This window comes from Monodelphis domestica, chromosome 6, assembly GCF_027887165.1.
Source record: "Monodelphis domestica isolate mMonDom1 chromosome 6, mMonDom1.pri, whole genome shotgun sequence".
Classification (NCBI taxonomy): Eukaryota; Metazoa; Chordata; class Mammalia; order Didelphimorphia; family Didelphidae; genus Monodelphis; species Monodelphis domestica.
Genome location: NC_077232.1, coordinates 106,843,414 through 106,859,865, shown reverse-complemented (window position 1 = coordinate 106,859,865; position 16,452 = coordinate 106,843,414).

Below are 16,452 nucleotides of genomic sequence, written 5' to 3'. Positions count from 1 at the left end.
AACAAAGTTTCACTATTACTCAAACAATTCTCTATAAGAATATTATAGAGAATGCAATTTAGTGCAAGAATTAAACATTATTAGTCAGTTGTTCTTAAGTTCCCATTGATTAACTTCACATCTTTCAATTGCTACAAGTTGCTACTTCATTCAATCTAGAGCTAACTTTATCATAGTACCTCCTTCTTGGATTATGCAAGGCTGTCCCAAACTTTGGTCTATTTCCAATGGGTCCTAGATGAACTGAGAGGCAATATGATACAATGGAAAGAAAATTGAACTGAAAGTTGAGACTTGAGGTATAATACTAATTAAGTAACTAGCTTGTGATTGTGAGCAAGTGATTTCATCTTTCTGAGACTCAATTTCCTCATCTATTAAATGAATGGTTATATTAGGTGATCTTGAAGACTTCTTTCAGCTCTAATAAGCTTCTATAACTTACTCTTGTGATATCTGACACATCAGGGATGAGCATGAAGTTAACTGAATTTACTAATCAGTTTACCTGTGATAATTAGGGCCTTTTTTCCTTGTATCCCAGTTATTCCTGCCTATGAACTGTGGGTAAATGTCTCTGTCATTTATTTTATTATTCTTTTGACCTGCAACTAAATTTCTGACTTCTTTCAAGACTCAACTCAAATCCTACCTTTTGCAGGATGCCTTTCCTAGTTCCTTCAGCTATTAATACCTTCTCTCCTCAGAGTACTTTCCTTCTAATCACTCTCTTTCCATATATATGAGAATATCTATCCATACATACATATTTTCATTAATAACTAATATATACCTATCTTCTATGTACCTAGTTTTTTTTTATATTTGTCTTAGACTGTGAGCTCTTTGAAGGCATGACATATTTTTGCCTTTCTTTGTATCATCCATAATTAGCAGAGTGTCTGGCACATAGCAAATGCTTAACCAATTGTTATTACTTGACTTGAACAACTGTGTCCTCAGTTTCTCAGGACACATTTCTTCTCAGAATCCTTCACCACTTGTTGAGCACTATTTAATTGACTTTGAACTTTGCTGATTATACCTAACTCCATAGGGTATGACACTCTTCAACCAATCATAAAAATGGTTGTGGCATCCAAGATTAGTGTTCTTGTGTATAAGTAACATTTACTTTCATCTAATGATCAATGCTCCTATGATTCTTTTGAGTGAATAAAGACCTTCTTCATAATTAGTTTACCTTTGATTCATATGAAATGGTCAAGGTATCATTGATTAACCATTTTGGATATAATCAGGTTATAAAAATATAGGGGACCAAGATAAGTGAACTCAACATTATTTTTAAATGGAAGTTTAGAAAATGTCAGATGTGCACTTGTACTTCATAGTGAACAAAACTGTTCAAAATCAAGATCTGTAAATTTTCAGACAGAATACATTTGTCCTGCCATTCTTCTCCCACTCCTTCCATTTTTCAATTACAGTCCCTCTGATTTTAACTAGAGCAAATGTCCAGGATAATACATTTTATCCCCTGGTTCTTGTTATACATAGCCTATCTTTCCATGACCAAGCACCATTTCTTCTCATAGCTTAAGTCATGATCTGGAAAGCCATCTTATTATACTTTGTACCAGATCTTCCTTTTTCTTCTCAAGTGTCAGTTTCCAATCAGAAGTAGCATTGAAAACACCACCTGTATCTTCAACTATTTCAGTTTCCTGCCCAGGGCTTCAAAGTCCCATGAGATTCATTCCAAGTTTCTTCTGGCAGTACCATTTGTTCCAACAAGAATTGGAAGAAGTAAGTAGCAGCTGTTTGTTTGGTTTGATTAATCTTTGGTGTTAGGATACCCAATCTGCCTCCCTTCCTACCCCTACCCCCAACAATTCCTTCTAAAACAGAGAGATCTGAAAATGAGCTCAGCTTGTCTCCAAATTTAGGTGAGTTATACTGGACAAAATGTGATCCTCCAACTTTTTATCATTTTAACTATATAATGGTAAGGGGAGGCATTAGTAAACAGGATGAAAATTCTACTTCTGTGCTCATAATACAATGCCCATGCCAGAGGAAGCAGCTCCATGGAAAGTCATGTGTTGCTGAGGATGCCAACCTCTGTTCTCATCTACCCCCACTTTTAACTGTCAGATCACTTCTAAAGCAAACCACCTGGGGTTGAGCACCTCAATCAACTGCTTTTGCTCTAAAAACATCTCTGTATCACCAATTCATTGCAAATGTCCCCACTCTTTCCAATGGTGCTGATTCCACAGCCCTAGGATGACTCCACCATACACACAGCTCTCTTTTGCCTTACCTCCACTAAACTTAGGATTTTTCATCTATTTCTCTCCCAGTGCCAGTGCCAAGTTGTCTGAAAGGACAGGAGATGAAGAGGGAACATCTCTTACATAGCACACATCTCAGGCCAAGGTGTTCCAAGCTCCTGAATTTGGAAGGCATTGCATCATAGCCTGAATACATGCCCCTAGGAAGATAGCACACCTCTTAATTGGCCATGTCAGATCAATCTCTGTATCCTTCATCAGCTTGTTCCTGATAATTACAATGTGTCTCTTCCTAGGGTCAGTAATGGATTTTCTCTATTATGCAGAACCCTGCAGATCAGTCTTATTCTGTTGGGCATGGTATGCTTTCTCTTTTTCAGGTTCAAGTCTTAGTTCTTCCACTGACTACATGCTGACCTTGGACAAATCAAAGCATCTCTCAAGGCCTTTATCTCCTCTTCTGTTAAAGTAGACAATTGGACTAAATGACCTCTAAGGTCTCTTCCAGCCTGAACAATTTTTGATTCTGAGGAGCTCTCCTGTTTTGAATGAATTATTAATAAACATTTAATAACATTCTCCTAATTTAGGACCAAAGAATTTTTTATATGCTTGTGCCAGCCAGAACTCTTAAAGGAAGAAAATATTTTTCTACTATCATAAACATAACTAAACACAACAAATTTTAAAAACTATAATAATAATTTCATATTCTGTTTCAAAACTACATTTTGCAGACTTAGTATACATTATTCTCCTTTGAATATTTTCCACGTCAGCAAAATTGGCCCATTTGCTATTCCTCATACATTTCCTCCCATCTTCCATCTCTGAACCTTTGAACAGGTTGTCTCTTATGTCTAAAAGGCATTCTCTTCATACCTTTGCACCTTAAAAGCCTTTGTTATTGTTCTTCAATAATTTCAGTTCTATTAAACTCTGTGCCCATATTTTGGAATTCATTGGCAAAGTAACTGGAAAAGGTAAAGATCTTCTTCAACTTATTTTGCAGATGAGGAAACTGAGGCAAAGAAGTTTAAGTGACTTTCTTAGGGTCACACAACTACTAAGTGTCTGAGACCAAATTTGAACTTAGGCCTTCCTGACTCAAGGCCTGGCATTCTATTCAGTGTGCCACCTACCTTCTTCATTAGAAATCTTAAGTTTCCTTTAAAGTGCTTAGCAGAGTGCCTAGCACATTATAGGTGTTTTTGACTGACTAAATGACTCAAAGCTCAGTTCAAACACTAACTCCAAATAATTACTTCCTTGATCAACAAAGACTTTTCCCCAAAACCACCTTTCATATGTTTTGTATAAATTATATATATTCCCAAAGAATGCAATTAGTTCTAGGGCAGAGACTTTCATTTTTGTGTGTTTCCTAGACAACTTAAACATTGGTTTTTAGGAGGCAATTAGGAAATACATATTGATTGACTCACAATGATCATTTATATAGTTTTGTGAAGCAAATTTTACACATTACCTCATTTGGACCTCTAAAACTCCTTGCAAAATATAGATGCTATAGCTATTGTTATTCTCATTTTATAGCTGTGGAAATCAAGATGCATTGAAAGTAAGTGACAACTTTCCCATGATCTGGCTACTAAATTCCAGAGGAGAGAGTCAAACTTATGAAGGCTTGAAACCAAGTAAAATTCTATCCATTAACCACACTTTCATGTAAAAACACCAGTTAATTCTTTCAGGTTTTAGATGTTTATTGAACATCTACAAAACAAGGTTCTACAGATCTTCACTTTGGTGAATCAGGCCTAATATTTCACTATGGGCCTTATAAGTTAGAAGATGGTAGAACCTGATTTCTTTGCATTTCCTGAACGGTTACCATCTTTCCTCACTAATTCCTCCGCTATTCCTTCATGTAGCTTTCCTTCCTTCCTTCCTTCCTTCCTTCCTTCCTTCCTTCCTTCCTTCCTTCCTTCCTTCCTTCCTTCCTTCCTTCCTTCCTTCCTTCCTTCCTTCCTTCCTTCCTTCCTTCTTTCTTTCTTTCTCTATATTTTATTTTTATTTAAAATATATAGATATGGCTATGGTAATACAATAAGCATTTCCAACATGGCCCCCCAAAAACCCATAACAAAGTGTTTTCATTAAAAATAATCAAGCAAAATGGCAATGCAGCCACCCCTTTATGTCTCGGTTTCAAACAAGAGCTGAAACCCAGCTTTTTATACATTCTTCATTTTTATGCTTGGCTGTTTTGGCCACTATTATTTCTTTCATATTTCAGAGAAGGGAGTTTCCCTCAAAATGCATTGTTTCTAAAGTGGGAAGGGAATTGGGGTGGGAAAAGCTAGAAAGTGAAAGTAAGAAACTTGTTCAGAGGAATCAGTGTCCTGACATTGTACTGAGTACCATGTGAGTCCAGTGGTAAGGGGTATATTTGTGCCCTCACTTTTGGTATTTGAGGAAGGGGCTATCTTTCAAATTTGTAACTGGAATTTTACTTTCCAGGTAGAATAGAAATATAAATCTGCCTCTTCCTTTCTCGAGATAATTTTACATATTTTTACTTCCTAATGGTATATCCATTCTCCCTTAGCTGCGGCATACATATTTTCAATAGACATGAATAGGCTCTTTATTGTGAAAATCATCTTTGGTAACAAATGACTTTATAACTCTGTCATGTACGTATAATGAGAAACTACAGGGAATCAATCCACAGGGGCCTAGAAGGAGGAGGGTTGGTTTGCATTTGGGCAGTGGTGACCAACTTCTTCAAAGATGAGGACCCCTTTTTATAGTTAAAACAATGATCAGGCCCCATATGATTATAGATATATAATTAATTGGTACCTAACAACTGAGAAAGTATATAATGACAAAGGAAATCTAAATCCTCAAATGCTTTTAAATGAATTTATATTTTATTTAATATGTTTGTATCTATATTTCTTTGCAGAATAATAATCTAAATCCATGATAGATTGTGTGGTATTGGAGACAGAGTGATGGGCTTGGAATAAGGATGTCCTGAGTTCACATCGTGCCTCTGTCTCTGACTATGTATCCATGGATAAGTCCTCTATTGTATTTGAACCTCAGTTTTCCTCATCTGCAAAATGGATATAATTATACTCATAACACCTATATCCTAAGGCTATCATGAGGCTAAAATAAACCAATATATGTAAAGCTCTTTATAAACTATAAAGTGTTATATAATTGTTGGTTATAAGTATATGGGGAGATTTTGTTTATTCAGTCCACTCAGGCATGCTTATTTATTTCTGATTTCCCATCTAAATTTGTAGGATCCATTTTAATAACTGCTTTGCTTCCCTTTCCCAAGCCTCCATTGGTCATTTGTTTGGTAACTACTCAATTATATGATGGATTGTTTAGCAGAAGCTAGACAACCATATATATCAATCAAACAATAAACCTTAAATAAGTACTGTGGTAGGTGCTGAGAACACAAAGAGAAAAACGGGGCAATTTCTACCATTACTAAATCTTATATCATATCAGGACAGAAAATATTTTCATCTAGAGAGAGAGAAGTACATACATAATAATGATGATGATGATTGAGACAATGATGGCAAGGATTTATATAATGCTTTAAGATTTGCAAAGCACTTTGCATATGTTCATTTAATCTTTACCACAAGCCTACACTAGGTGCTACAACCATCCCTATCTTACAGAACAGGAAACTGAGGCAGACAGAAGTTACATGCCCTGCCCAGGATGATATAGCTAGTATGTGAAACAAGATTCCAACTCAATAATTCCAGGTCTAGCCCTCTATAGTACCCATCTGCCTCAAAACAGACATAAAATAATGCAAAATAATTTTTGAAGGGCACACACTAGTCACTGGGGGAGAGATCAGGAAAGGCTTCATGTAGGAGGTAGTGCCTAAGCTAAGCTTGATTGCCAACTGGAGATTCTGAAAGGCTTAAGGAAGATATTCCAAGCATAGGGAATTACACATACATTCAAAGATACAGAGATGGAAGGTCTTCTGCAAAGAACAGCAAGAAGCCAATTTTTTGGTAGGAAAAGAACATGATAGGGGGTGATGCTACTAGTGGTTCCTGGATATAAGATTGTACTAAATTACCCCAGTGTGATTTCATTCTACCTCTGAGATCCAACAATTACTCTAGAGGGAAATGGTCACCATCAGACAAAATGCTTGTGGTCACCATCAGATAAAATGTGATTTTTAAAAATATATTAAAATGAACATGTACCAACACAGACAAATGCCTTTTTAATCTGTCAGCATATTCTTTGCATTCAGGCATAAACATTATTATCACACTCAGTGTGTTCCTGCAAAAATTATCAAAGTCCTCAAAATGTACCCTCTGTAGCTTTGAGTTGAATATGAACTTTGGGTGCCATAATGTGAAAACAAGTTAAGAAAAGGAGGGAAGGGGGGGGTGGGAATCAGACTTCATTTTCACAGATGATTAGCCAAGGTTTCCTTCACTAACATTGGATATAAAAGGGTAAATATTTTGTATTGAGTAAAATAATGCCTTGTGGCACATACTTGGCCTTGATAAAATTTTCCACTGTAATTCACAAAAAATATGAACTGTTGATGAAAAGAGGACACCAGGGAAGGGGCGAGAAGGGGAGGTGGCATCGTTTCAGAGATCTCCAAGATTAATCATGGCATCCTGAACTCTTGTCATTGTGTGTTTAGGGGCATGGTGGGGTACGGGCATTACTGCCACACTCTCTGTATTTATAGCATTGACCTTTGCATTATAGCCGCCTGCTCTGAAGCACAGTTATTTCTAATTGCTTTATGTGCCCATGGAGATCTTCTTTTGCCTCTGTTAGTTATATACAGTACTGAGGCGCATATGTTTAGCCAATGAATCTTTCACTGACCTGATATTTATGGCGGTCGGTGTTGGAATAGAAGAGGTGGGACTGTTGCATTTGGGGGGGGGGGTATATGTGTGTGTTGTATGTTTGTTGGAATGGTTTTTACTCTCTGCATGGCTATATACTTAATGAGGTGACAGAAAGAATTAAAAGTGACAGATTGTTTTGACGGCACTGGGGCCCTGAGAGATATATTCTCCTCTAATACAACTCAATAAACCCAGCTTGTGTGAAGCTTGGTGGGTGTGATTCATGGCTGCAGCAGGGCTACTCACGGAGGTTTAATGAGAGATGGTCTTGGGCCAGGCTTTGGGGAATTGGGATTGTCAGAGGATAGACAAGGACTAGGCTCCAGGATGGGTCTAGAAATGTGTAATGGCTGGTTAAGTTAAATGTACAAGGTACATAATGGTCTGTTTGTTTGTTTGTTTGTTTGTTTAACCAGGAGTGTAAGAACTTAATTTTTAAAAATATTTGTATATCAGCATAATTGTTTTCCTTTGTAGTCTTATTTGTTTTATTTTATGCATTTAATTCTGAGATTCTGAGAAGGGATGCATAGACTTTACCAGATGGCCAAAAGGATCCATGACACACAAAAATCTCAAGATCTATAAGATTCCTTAAAACACTTTATTTGGAGTTGAATAGATTGCTAATGAAATTATGTTACTTCGTGTCAACTCAACAACACCAAGTCAAATAGCTGATACCTATAGTTTAGCACGATTTACAATATTCATTATTCTCTATCTCATTGCACCTGAAACAACAACCACTTTGTAGTCCTGTTCATTCTGACTCAACAAGAAGCAGCAGCACTGCACCTCATTTATAGAAACTGAAGAAAGTAGAATAGGGACAAAACTTCTTTCCATTTGGGGGCAACTGAGTAACCAAATTCTAAACATACAAACTTATCTTCAGAAAACTTGGTGATGGTTGAAACTGTACTAGTTTGATATGGGTGAATTAAATACAGTGAATTGAGCATAATCCCAATGGCTAGATTCCTAAATTACTTTGGGTAGGCATGAGTTTTTCCCACACCCATCCTGAAAAAGACAACTAGCACTAATTGAATTACTACTAAATTGAGTATCCTAAAAGTCTGATAACAGTTTCAAGGTTTAATAACCAGGAACACCCATGGTTATTAAAGCTTAGAATCAGTATATATGACACCATATTTGATCCAGTTATGGACATAGCTAGTTATATCTATGCTTTTTAAAGCTTGGAACTGTCCTTAGACTTTTCAGGACATGCTATATAGAGCTTATGGTTTAGAAGACACTTTTTAAAAATGAGAATGCTACAAGGTGAGTGGAAGACATACTGCTATCTCTATTTTTGTTTAATCAAAGAAACTGAAGCTAAAATAATTTAGGTGAAATTTTTCAAGGACCACAAAGACAACTCTGCTCCAACAGAACAAAATCCAAATGGTAAGGGTTCAGGAAAATCATAATTACTCTAACAAATCATCAATTGGGGGGGGTAATACCAATGTGCAAATGATATACCCCTGGCCTCTCAAAATCCATGAGGATTTGAGTTGTTCACATAACATTTACTACAAAAAAATTCCTTTATTGCCAAAGCACATATAAAGAATCCAACTATATAATTATTATTGGCTGTACTTGCCAAAATGTGTGTAGAAAAAGGTGAGCTGATGAATCACCTGCTTTGGTGGTATGAGGAAAGCAGGTTTTTCCTGCCCAAACAGCGCTCTACCACATTAACCACTTATTTTTCTCCACCTCACTGGACTGAAAGCTTGTTCTGATAAGCATTTTACAAGATCATGGTTTTTTCTGAGCTCCCTCCATATTATTTTGATAGATGCCTTTACCAAGAATCCTTGAAGAATAGAATCTTTCCTGAGTAGACACAGCCTGGTTTTCCTCTTTCAATTTCCCTTACATTTGAACTGGGAGGTGTGGCAGCTGTGAACCATGGACCAATTTTCTGGTTTATTCTCAGTTAATTAACCACATATCCAATTCCTAAGCATTCTGGTTACTCAAGGTCTTACTATCATAGACAAGTAATTTTTTGAAGTGCTTCTCATCTCTGGAGCCCCTAAGGTGAGCCTTGAACCCAATTACTTACTTTCTCATGATCATATTTTGATTTATCTGGTACAGATTTAAAATGAAAGATCAAGAAATAACTGAACCAGAGTAATTTCAGATGTCAAGAACTAGTTATTCTTACAACAAGTTCCCAGGTCTTGACAATGTCGGCTGTTCACTGTTTGGTTTGATTCCTCCTGAGGAGGGGAAACAAGGGACCAAGGGATTTCAAGTGACTTTGTACTGAAGAAGCAACATATGCTTTTGAGCCCTGCAGCTGACATTAGTTCTGTTGTAGTTTTTCTTTTTTTTTTAACTTGAGAAACCTGCAGAGGTATTACTGCCTTACTGCCTGTCACCATCAGTGGGCTTCTATTTAAGTAATAGACCAGAGGAACTAAAGAGGGCAAAAAAGGAGATAGAAAGAAAAGTAAAAAACCTAGTGACAGAAATGCTCATGACAAAAGTCCCTACTGAAAAGAAAATCATTGCTCCAACACAATGGTTTTACCAATATCCTGAAATGTGAAGTTTCCCTTGTCCCAACTTCAGTCATCTTCTTTCATGATTCTCCTTCAAAGGAAAAGCAAACAAACTAAAAGACCAGCAATAAACATCAACTGTTCCAAAAGCTGCACTCTACTGAGAATAAAAAAAAAAATTTGGAAGAACTCAGTTGATCTAGCATAAATACCGAGTTAGTCTGGGAGAGGTATCTCCCTAGAATAGAAACCTGGCTAAGCTAAAGTCAAATATTCTTCATATTCTATATCTTCTATTGATGCTAAAGGACACTTAAATCCAAGGTACTGATTCTATTCTCTTTCAGACATCTAACATGTTAAACATTGTGAATTGTTATTGTTTTACCTTGTGCTGTTTTACAGTAATGATGAAGGTTGGTTATATTAGTTACTTTATTAATATTTATATTAGATATTTATATTTATATTAGTTAATAATATTAAAAACTCATCCATTACATGTGGCATGTTCCTTTTTGGTGTCAAAAAATATGCTACTGTTAAAACTGGAAAACCACAATTCCAATTACTCTTATAGAGCAAGTAACTCTGGTCTCCACCATGGAATATGGATAGACCTTTTATAATATAGTTATTTGGGCTTCACTAAAGTTTTATTGCTAGCCAGTAGGCTAGTATTCTTATGTAAAAAGATTTGGCTTCTGTTTTGAAGGAAATAAATTGTAGAGCTCTTAAAACTTTGTGTTCTGTTTCTGAGTATATAAGAATTGAACATATGATGAAATAAAATCTCTTACTATTTCTGCTGGATCTCAGACTGACTTTGATAAACTTGGGACTGCTAAAAATGAACTTTTTACCGGCACCACCAATCTTTGCCATGAGTTTTAAATGTCAGAAAAGGAATCAACAGTCTATTGATCATAGGATTTAAAATTATAACAGCCCTTGGAAAATGTTATGCTAAGCAAAGGGCAAAATTGGCTTAAGGTTAGAGGATAAGTGGAGCAGAAATGGAAAATTCCTCACTATGGTATAGAGTATCTTCTTGGAGAGCCACTAATAATTATCAACAGCCATAGGACACTCTTAATTTGACCACTGTGGAAGAAGAAAAGTTGGTTTCTTGAGCTTAGGACTACAACAATTTCCACTAAAGGAAAGTGGGTTATTTTTGCTAGTAAATCTTAGTTTACTTTTTAGTGAGGAGAATATATGTACAACCCTGTCAAGACAACAGAAGTTTTCTATTGAAGACAATGTATTTGGAACATCTTTTTATTTCTAAAGTAGTCATTATTTGGGTATATACAGCTCTTTACCAAATCAGGCACTGATAAACATGAGCAATGTCAGGTTTTGCAACAAAAGCATTAATAGCTTGGCTAATTTTTGGCATGGTATATGGTTTCTCCTTTTGTGCCTCATTGATAGTCCACTTTTTATATTCAATAAGATTCACCTTACTATTAGATTTTAGTATTCAATTGTGCTCTTGGTACCTGTGTTTGCCTTGAGGACAATTTGATTAGCTGTTCCATCTCTTCCATTGTTTTCCTTAGTACAAAAGATATATTCTCAGCTTTCAATTGTAACTGATGTAATGACTGTATCCTAGTAGAATGAGAGTGACTTTGTTACATACTCTCAGATTTTTGGAGAACACACTCATAAATCCATAGAGAATATTGTGTGGTCAGTATATTTCAGTGGCTTTTAGAGCTATGAAATCAGTTAGTTCATTAGAATCCTTTAGAATTATGAGAGGAGTCACCTTTTTGAAAAATCATTAGTCCAAGACATTAGAACTATAAGGGATCCTAAAGAGCATTTAATCCAAATGCTTTCATTTTACAGAAGAAAAAATCAAGATTCCAGAAAAGGGAAATCACTTGCTTAATGATGAATTTTCTGTGCCCTGCTGACTCTGCCAACAATTACTCTCTGCCTGTATATTATGGACAGTATTTTTATTAGAAGCTGCTCCTTTAATTTCTGTGACATGTAGTGATTTGGTCTCACTGGCTAAGGCCTTGTCTTGGACCATTATAGATGTCAAATCTAGTTTACTCAAGAGGCTCTTCTGGAAGGCTTCATAATGAACTCTCTATACAAGGTGATCCTGCAACATGTCATCTAACAAATCCCCAAAGACAGATGGCACAGCTCCACACTGTAAGCAGCAACACCCTCGTGACAACCATCACACAACTGTCGCAACTTCAGGCCACCTTGAAGATAACGGGAACAGCTGAAGTACTACTTCAGAAGCGTCCATTGGTACAAGAAAGCTCCCTACAAGGAAAACATTGACATCTAGCTAAAGTGTTTTGTTGCATTTGAGAGGCTGGTACTCCCACAAATCTCATTCATATAAAACTACCTAACTCAAGGCTGTTAAACTCCCTTCATGCTGTGGCTCCCTCCTTATTTTCTAGTATTACTTTCTGTTACTTCCACCTCCCCTCTTTTTGTTATTCTCTGTTTAAGATCTTTGTCCTATTTTATACCTTCCCTGAATTCAAATTCCTATCACACTACCTACCTCCCAAACCCTGTTCTGTTCCTTCATAGCAGGCATTTAATCAGAAACCATATCCTGATACTTGCAGACAGTTAAAACATTGATGTCCTTGCTGGACAATGGCTTTTGCCAGACTCGATGTTGCTCATATTTATTGACAGTGGATTATTGATCATTGTAAGTATCTCAATGATCAATGGTGGAAGAGACACATTGCTAATATAGAGTTTTCAATACAAAATTTATTTTGCTTTTGAAATTTTTTAATTGTTCAACAAGAGCCCACTTTTGGGGAATGTCAATATTTTTCTGGTGTTCTCATCAGCACCCTCAATAGAATAATTTAGGTTGCTTTCCTTTATTCTTCAGAGATAGCTAGGGAGTACAATGGAGAGAGTGTTGGACATGGAGTAAGGAAGATCTTAGTTCAAATCCAGCCTCAGATACTTATTAGATCAGTCACCCTGTGCAAGTCACTTATCCTCTTCCTTCATCTCCTTAACTGTCCAGTGAGGTAGATGACAGCACCTACCTCTCAGGGTTGTTATAAGCATTAAATGATATAATCTTCATAAAGGAATCTGTAAGCCTTAAAGGGTTATATGAATGCTAGTTACGATGATGAATACTTAGATGTTTTAATAGAGCAATGATCTCATTCATGTGAGTACTCTCTCCAATGAACACAAATTGCTACCAATCCACACTTTCTCCTGTGTAGCTTTTGTCCATGTCCTCCCAGAAATCCTCTTCAGAGATCTATCCAACATTCTTTATTTATTCCTCTAGATTGCTTAAAATTGTACAGATATCAATAGACTACACAACTAGCCAGGTCCAATGAGTAGCCCTCACTCTTATTACATGATAACTCTATCTACATTTCTGGTCATGTATCTTTCTGGTGTCATCCTTTATGCAATTTTGTTGGTACTGCCCTTTGTTAATAATAAAGTACAGCTTGTTCCCACCATGCTCCTCTTAATTGCCTTTGGGATGACTCCTAAATTTTCTTCTTTGGAGATTATAGTATTTCATCCCTTCTAGTGATATGGTGTCACTTATGTTGTAGTGAAAAATATGGATCTTCAGGGGCAACAAGATTACTCAGTGGATGAAGAGCCAGTCCTAGAGATAGGAAGTCCTGGTTTCAAATTTGGCATCAGACTTCCTAGTTTTGTAAAATGGGCAAGGCACTTGACCCTTGCTACCCATCCCTAACCAGACTTCTGCCCTAGAACCAATACTAAGGCAGAAGGCAAGGACTTTTTTAAAAATGGACCTTCATTTCAAAGAGAAGGTTGGGCTGGAGGTGAAGAGGTCATTATATGCACTGTTTGATTTCTTAATGTCCTTCAGTTTACTGACTTCTTCCTATTAAATTCTAAATCTCCATTATTGTTGATGTGTAATAGTTAACACATATGTACCAATGTTCTAGGTCTTTCAGTTGTCCAACCCCCATGTCTAGACAATAGGCATTCTTTATCTACTTGATTCCTATGTGGTTTAATAGACAAACTTTGAAATGATCCTTAATTTCATTTAGGAGTCTTTAGGTAGCACAGGAGATAGAATATTAAACCTGGAGTCAGGAAAACTCAAGTTCAAATCTGGCCCTAGTTAACCTCATGACCTTAGACAAGTCCCTTCACCTCTGTCCTGTCCATTTCCCTCATTTGTAAAATTAAAATGATAACAATAATTCCTAACTCCCCATATTGTTGTAAAGAAAAAAGTGTTGTAATAGTTCTAAAGTGGTTTGCAAGCCTTAAAGCACAATATAAAAACTATAATCATTAATTTTCACCACTATTGTTATCAAAATGCCACTTAAAATATAGGATTGGAGCAAAAGAAGATGAAATCTTAGACAGGCTTTAGGAAGCTCTATATTTTTTTGAGATATTTAATTCACATAATTTATTAATTATCTATTATGTGTAAGGTCCTTTTCAAAGAGATAAGGATTCAAAGATAGAAATATTTGAGTGAGAAAAAGAGAACATTCAGTTCTCTTTTGGTTTCTGCATCTATACTTATGGTAGTTGCCCAGAGTGTATCATCCATGATGTCACTCTTGTGAAAATGAAGAACTTCAGGTTTTCCTAGTACTACTCAACTACCACTACATTTTTTTTCCACAAAAGACACCATGGTTGAGGCACTTAATAGTTTATTGCAAGAGGGCATTCTATTGCTGGACTCACAACAGCCTGGGGATCCTTCCTGGAATGTCAAACAGTATTAGAAATGTCAAGATGGAGTCAGTGCTAGTATATCACTGTGAATAGAAACCACTGCTCCTTCCCACTGATGCTTCATTTGAATAATGGAGTTTAGGCACAAAATGTCAGAGGATACTAGGACATCAAAAGTTTCCTATTCAGTAACAATGTTATCTTCAGGAAGGAACAGCTTATAAATTAATAAACAAACCCTTATTGTTACCTCATGACTTGAAAAGTTCTGAAATTCCCCAGATTGCTATTCTTTTCTAATATGTATGGATTCCAAGTTGCCCATGAAACTCTTTCTATATATTTCCTATTCATCTGGTATCCCCATGAAAGCAGAAATAAGGTTCATTGAGGACAAAAAATCACTGATTCCTAATGAACCCAGAGTCAATTGTAATGACAACTTCCCTTTATTTACATGTACTCACAAACCTTACTATAATAATGAAGCCAACAAAACTTGAGCAAAATTTACCTACCTGAGTCCTTAAACACATCTCCCATTCTCCATAATTTCTTAAAGAGAGCTGAAAGTAGTACTGCAATCACATTTTCTTGGGATTAATTTACTTTCAATGTCCATGTGTGCTTAATACTATATCTCAATTGGGCATTAGTAAGCTGGCTAGGGTATGGTGCATATGAGGCTAAAGAAATAAGTGTGAGCACCAGGAAGCATTGTAGATTCAAGGCATGAAAGATCTGTTGAGAATCCTGGCAGCAACATTTACTAGTCAGGTCTGTGTGGGTAATTCAGTCAAACCTTTCTAAGCTTTAGTTTTCCCATCTGCATAATCTCACTATGTACCTCACACATTTGTTGTGAAGAAAATGTTTTATGAATCTTAAAGGTTCTAGAACTGTTAGACATTGTTCTTATTACTCTAGAATATAATTTGTAAAGACTGGTTACTTGAATGAATGAATGAATGAATGAGTGAGTGAGTGAATTAATGAAAAAGTATCTAATAAGATCCCTACCAAGCTACCTTGCACTGTGCTTGGTATGAGCATCTGGGTACTGTTTTACAACCTTTCCCCTCATTCAACCACTGATATTTAAAATCTGTGTGATTTTGGACAAGTGAATTTTCCTCTCTGAATCTCAATTTCTTAACTGTAAAATGAAAGGTTTGGATTTGATGACCTCTAAGTTCTATTCCAAATCTAGATCTATGATCCTATGACCTTGGATTTCAATTCTCTATTACCTATTTTGTTCTTAGTATGATGATCTTTCTCTTTAAAATAATTGAATGTATTTCACCTATTCTCTGTTGTCATGTTTCTATTTTTTTATCTTTCTGTTGTCCCTAACAAAGTGTCTATTGTTATTACGTTTTGTCGTCATTACAAGCATGTCCTCTTATGATACTTTAGATGAGACACTGTTTATGATCTTTTCCTATTCTAAATCTATGAGCCCATGTATACTCCCCTAACCTTATTGTTATAATATTGTGGCACATTTGGTATTTATCCTCAACTACTGCCCTAAATTCCATTTCTTGTTTATGTCTTTTAAAAATATGAATCCAGAGGTAAGTTACCTCCCCAGTAACTTTCCCTTTTATTCATCATATTTTTGACTTGGTCTCTTTAGTTTCATTCTTGAGTTTTGCAAGTTTCTTAGTCTGATCTTTTTCTTAAGAGACTCAGACCATAAGAGATGACCTAAATTCTTTGAAAAATACTCATCAGAAATCTAGGATGATGTTTACAGATCTAAACTATATTTAAACTTAGTAACATATCTAAATTCTCTATTGACTTTCTATGCTATCCATCCTAGTATCAGCTCAGCATCTGATGGAATGGAATCTGAATCTGAGAAGGAAAGAGATGGAAAATAGAGGAATATGATACAGAAATGGAAGAAAAAAAGATAATTGGGGTGATGAGAATTGAGAGTTAAAGAACATGTAGATACCGGGAGAAGGTTTCATTTTAATTTTATAGTTTTTAAAAAGTAAGAATTTT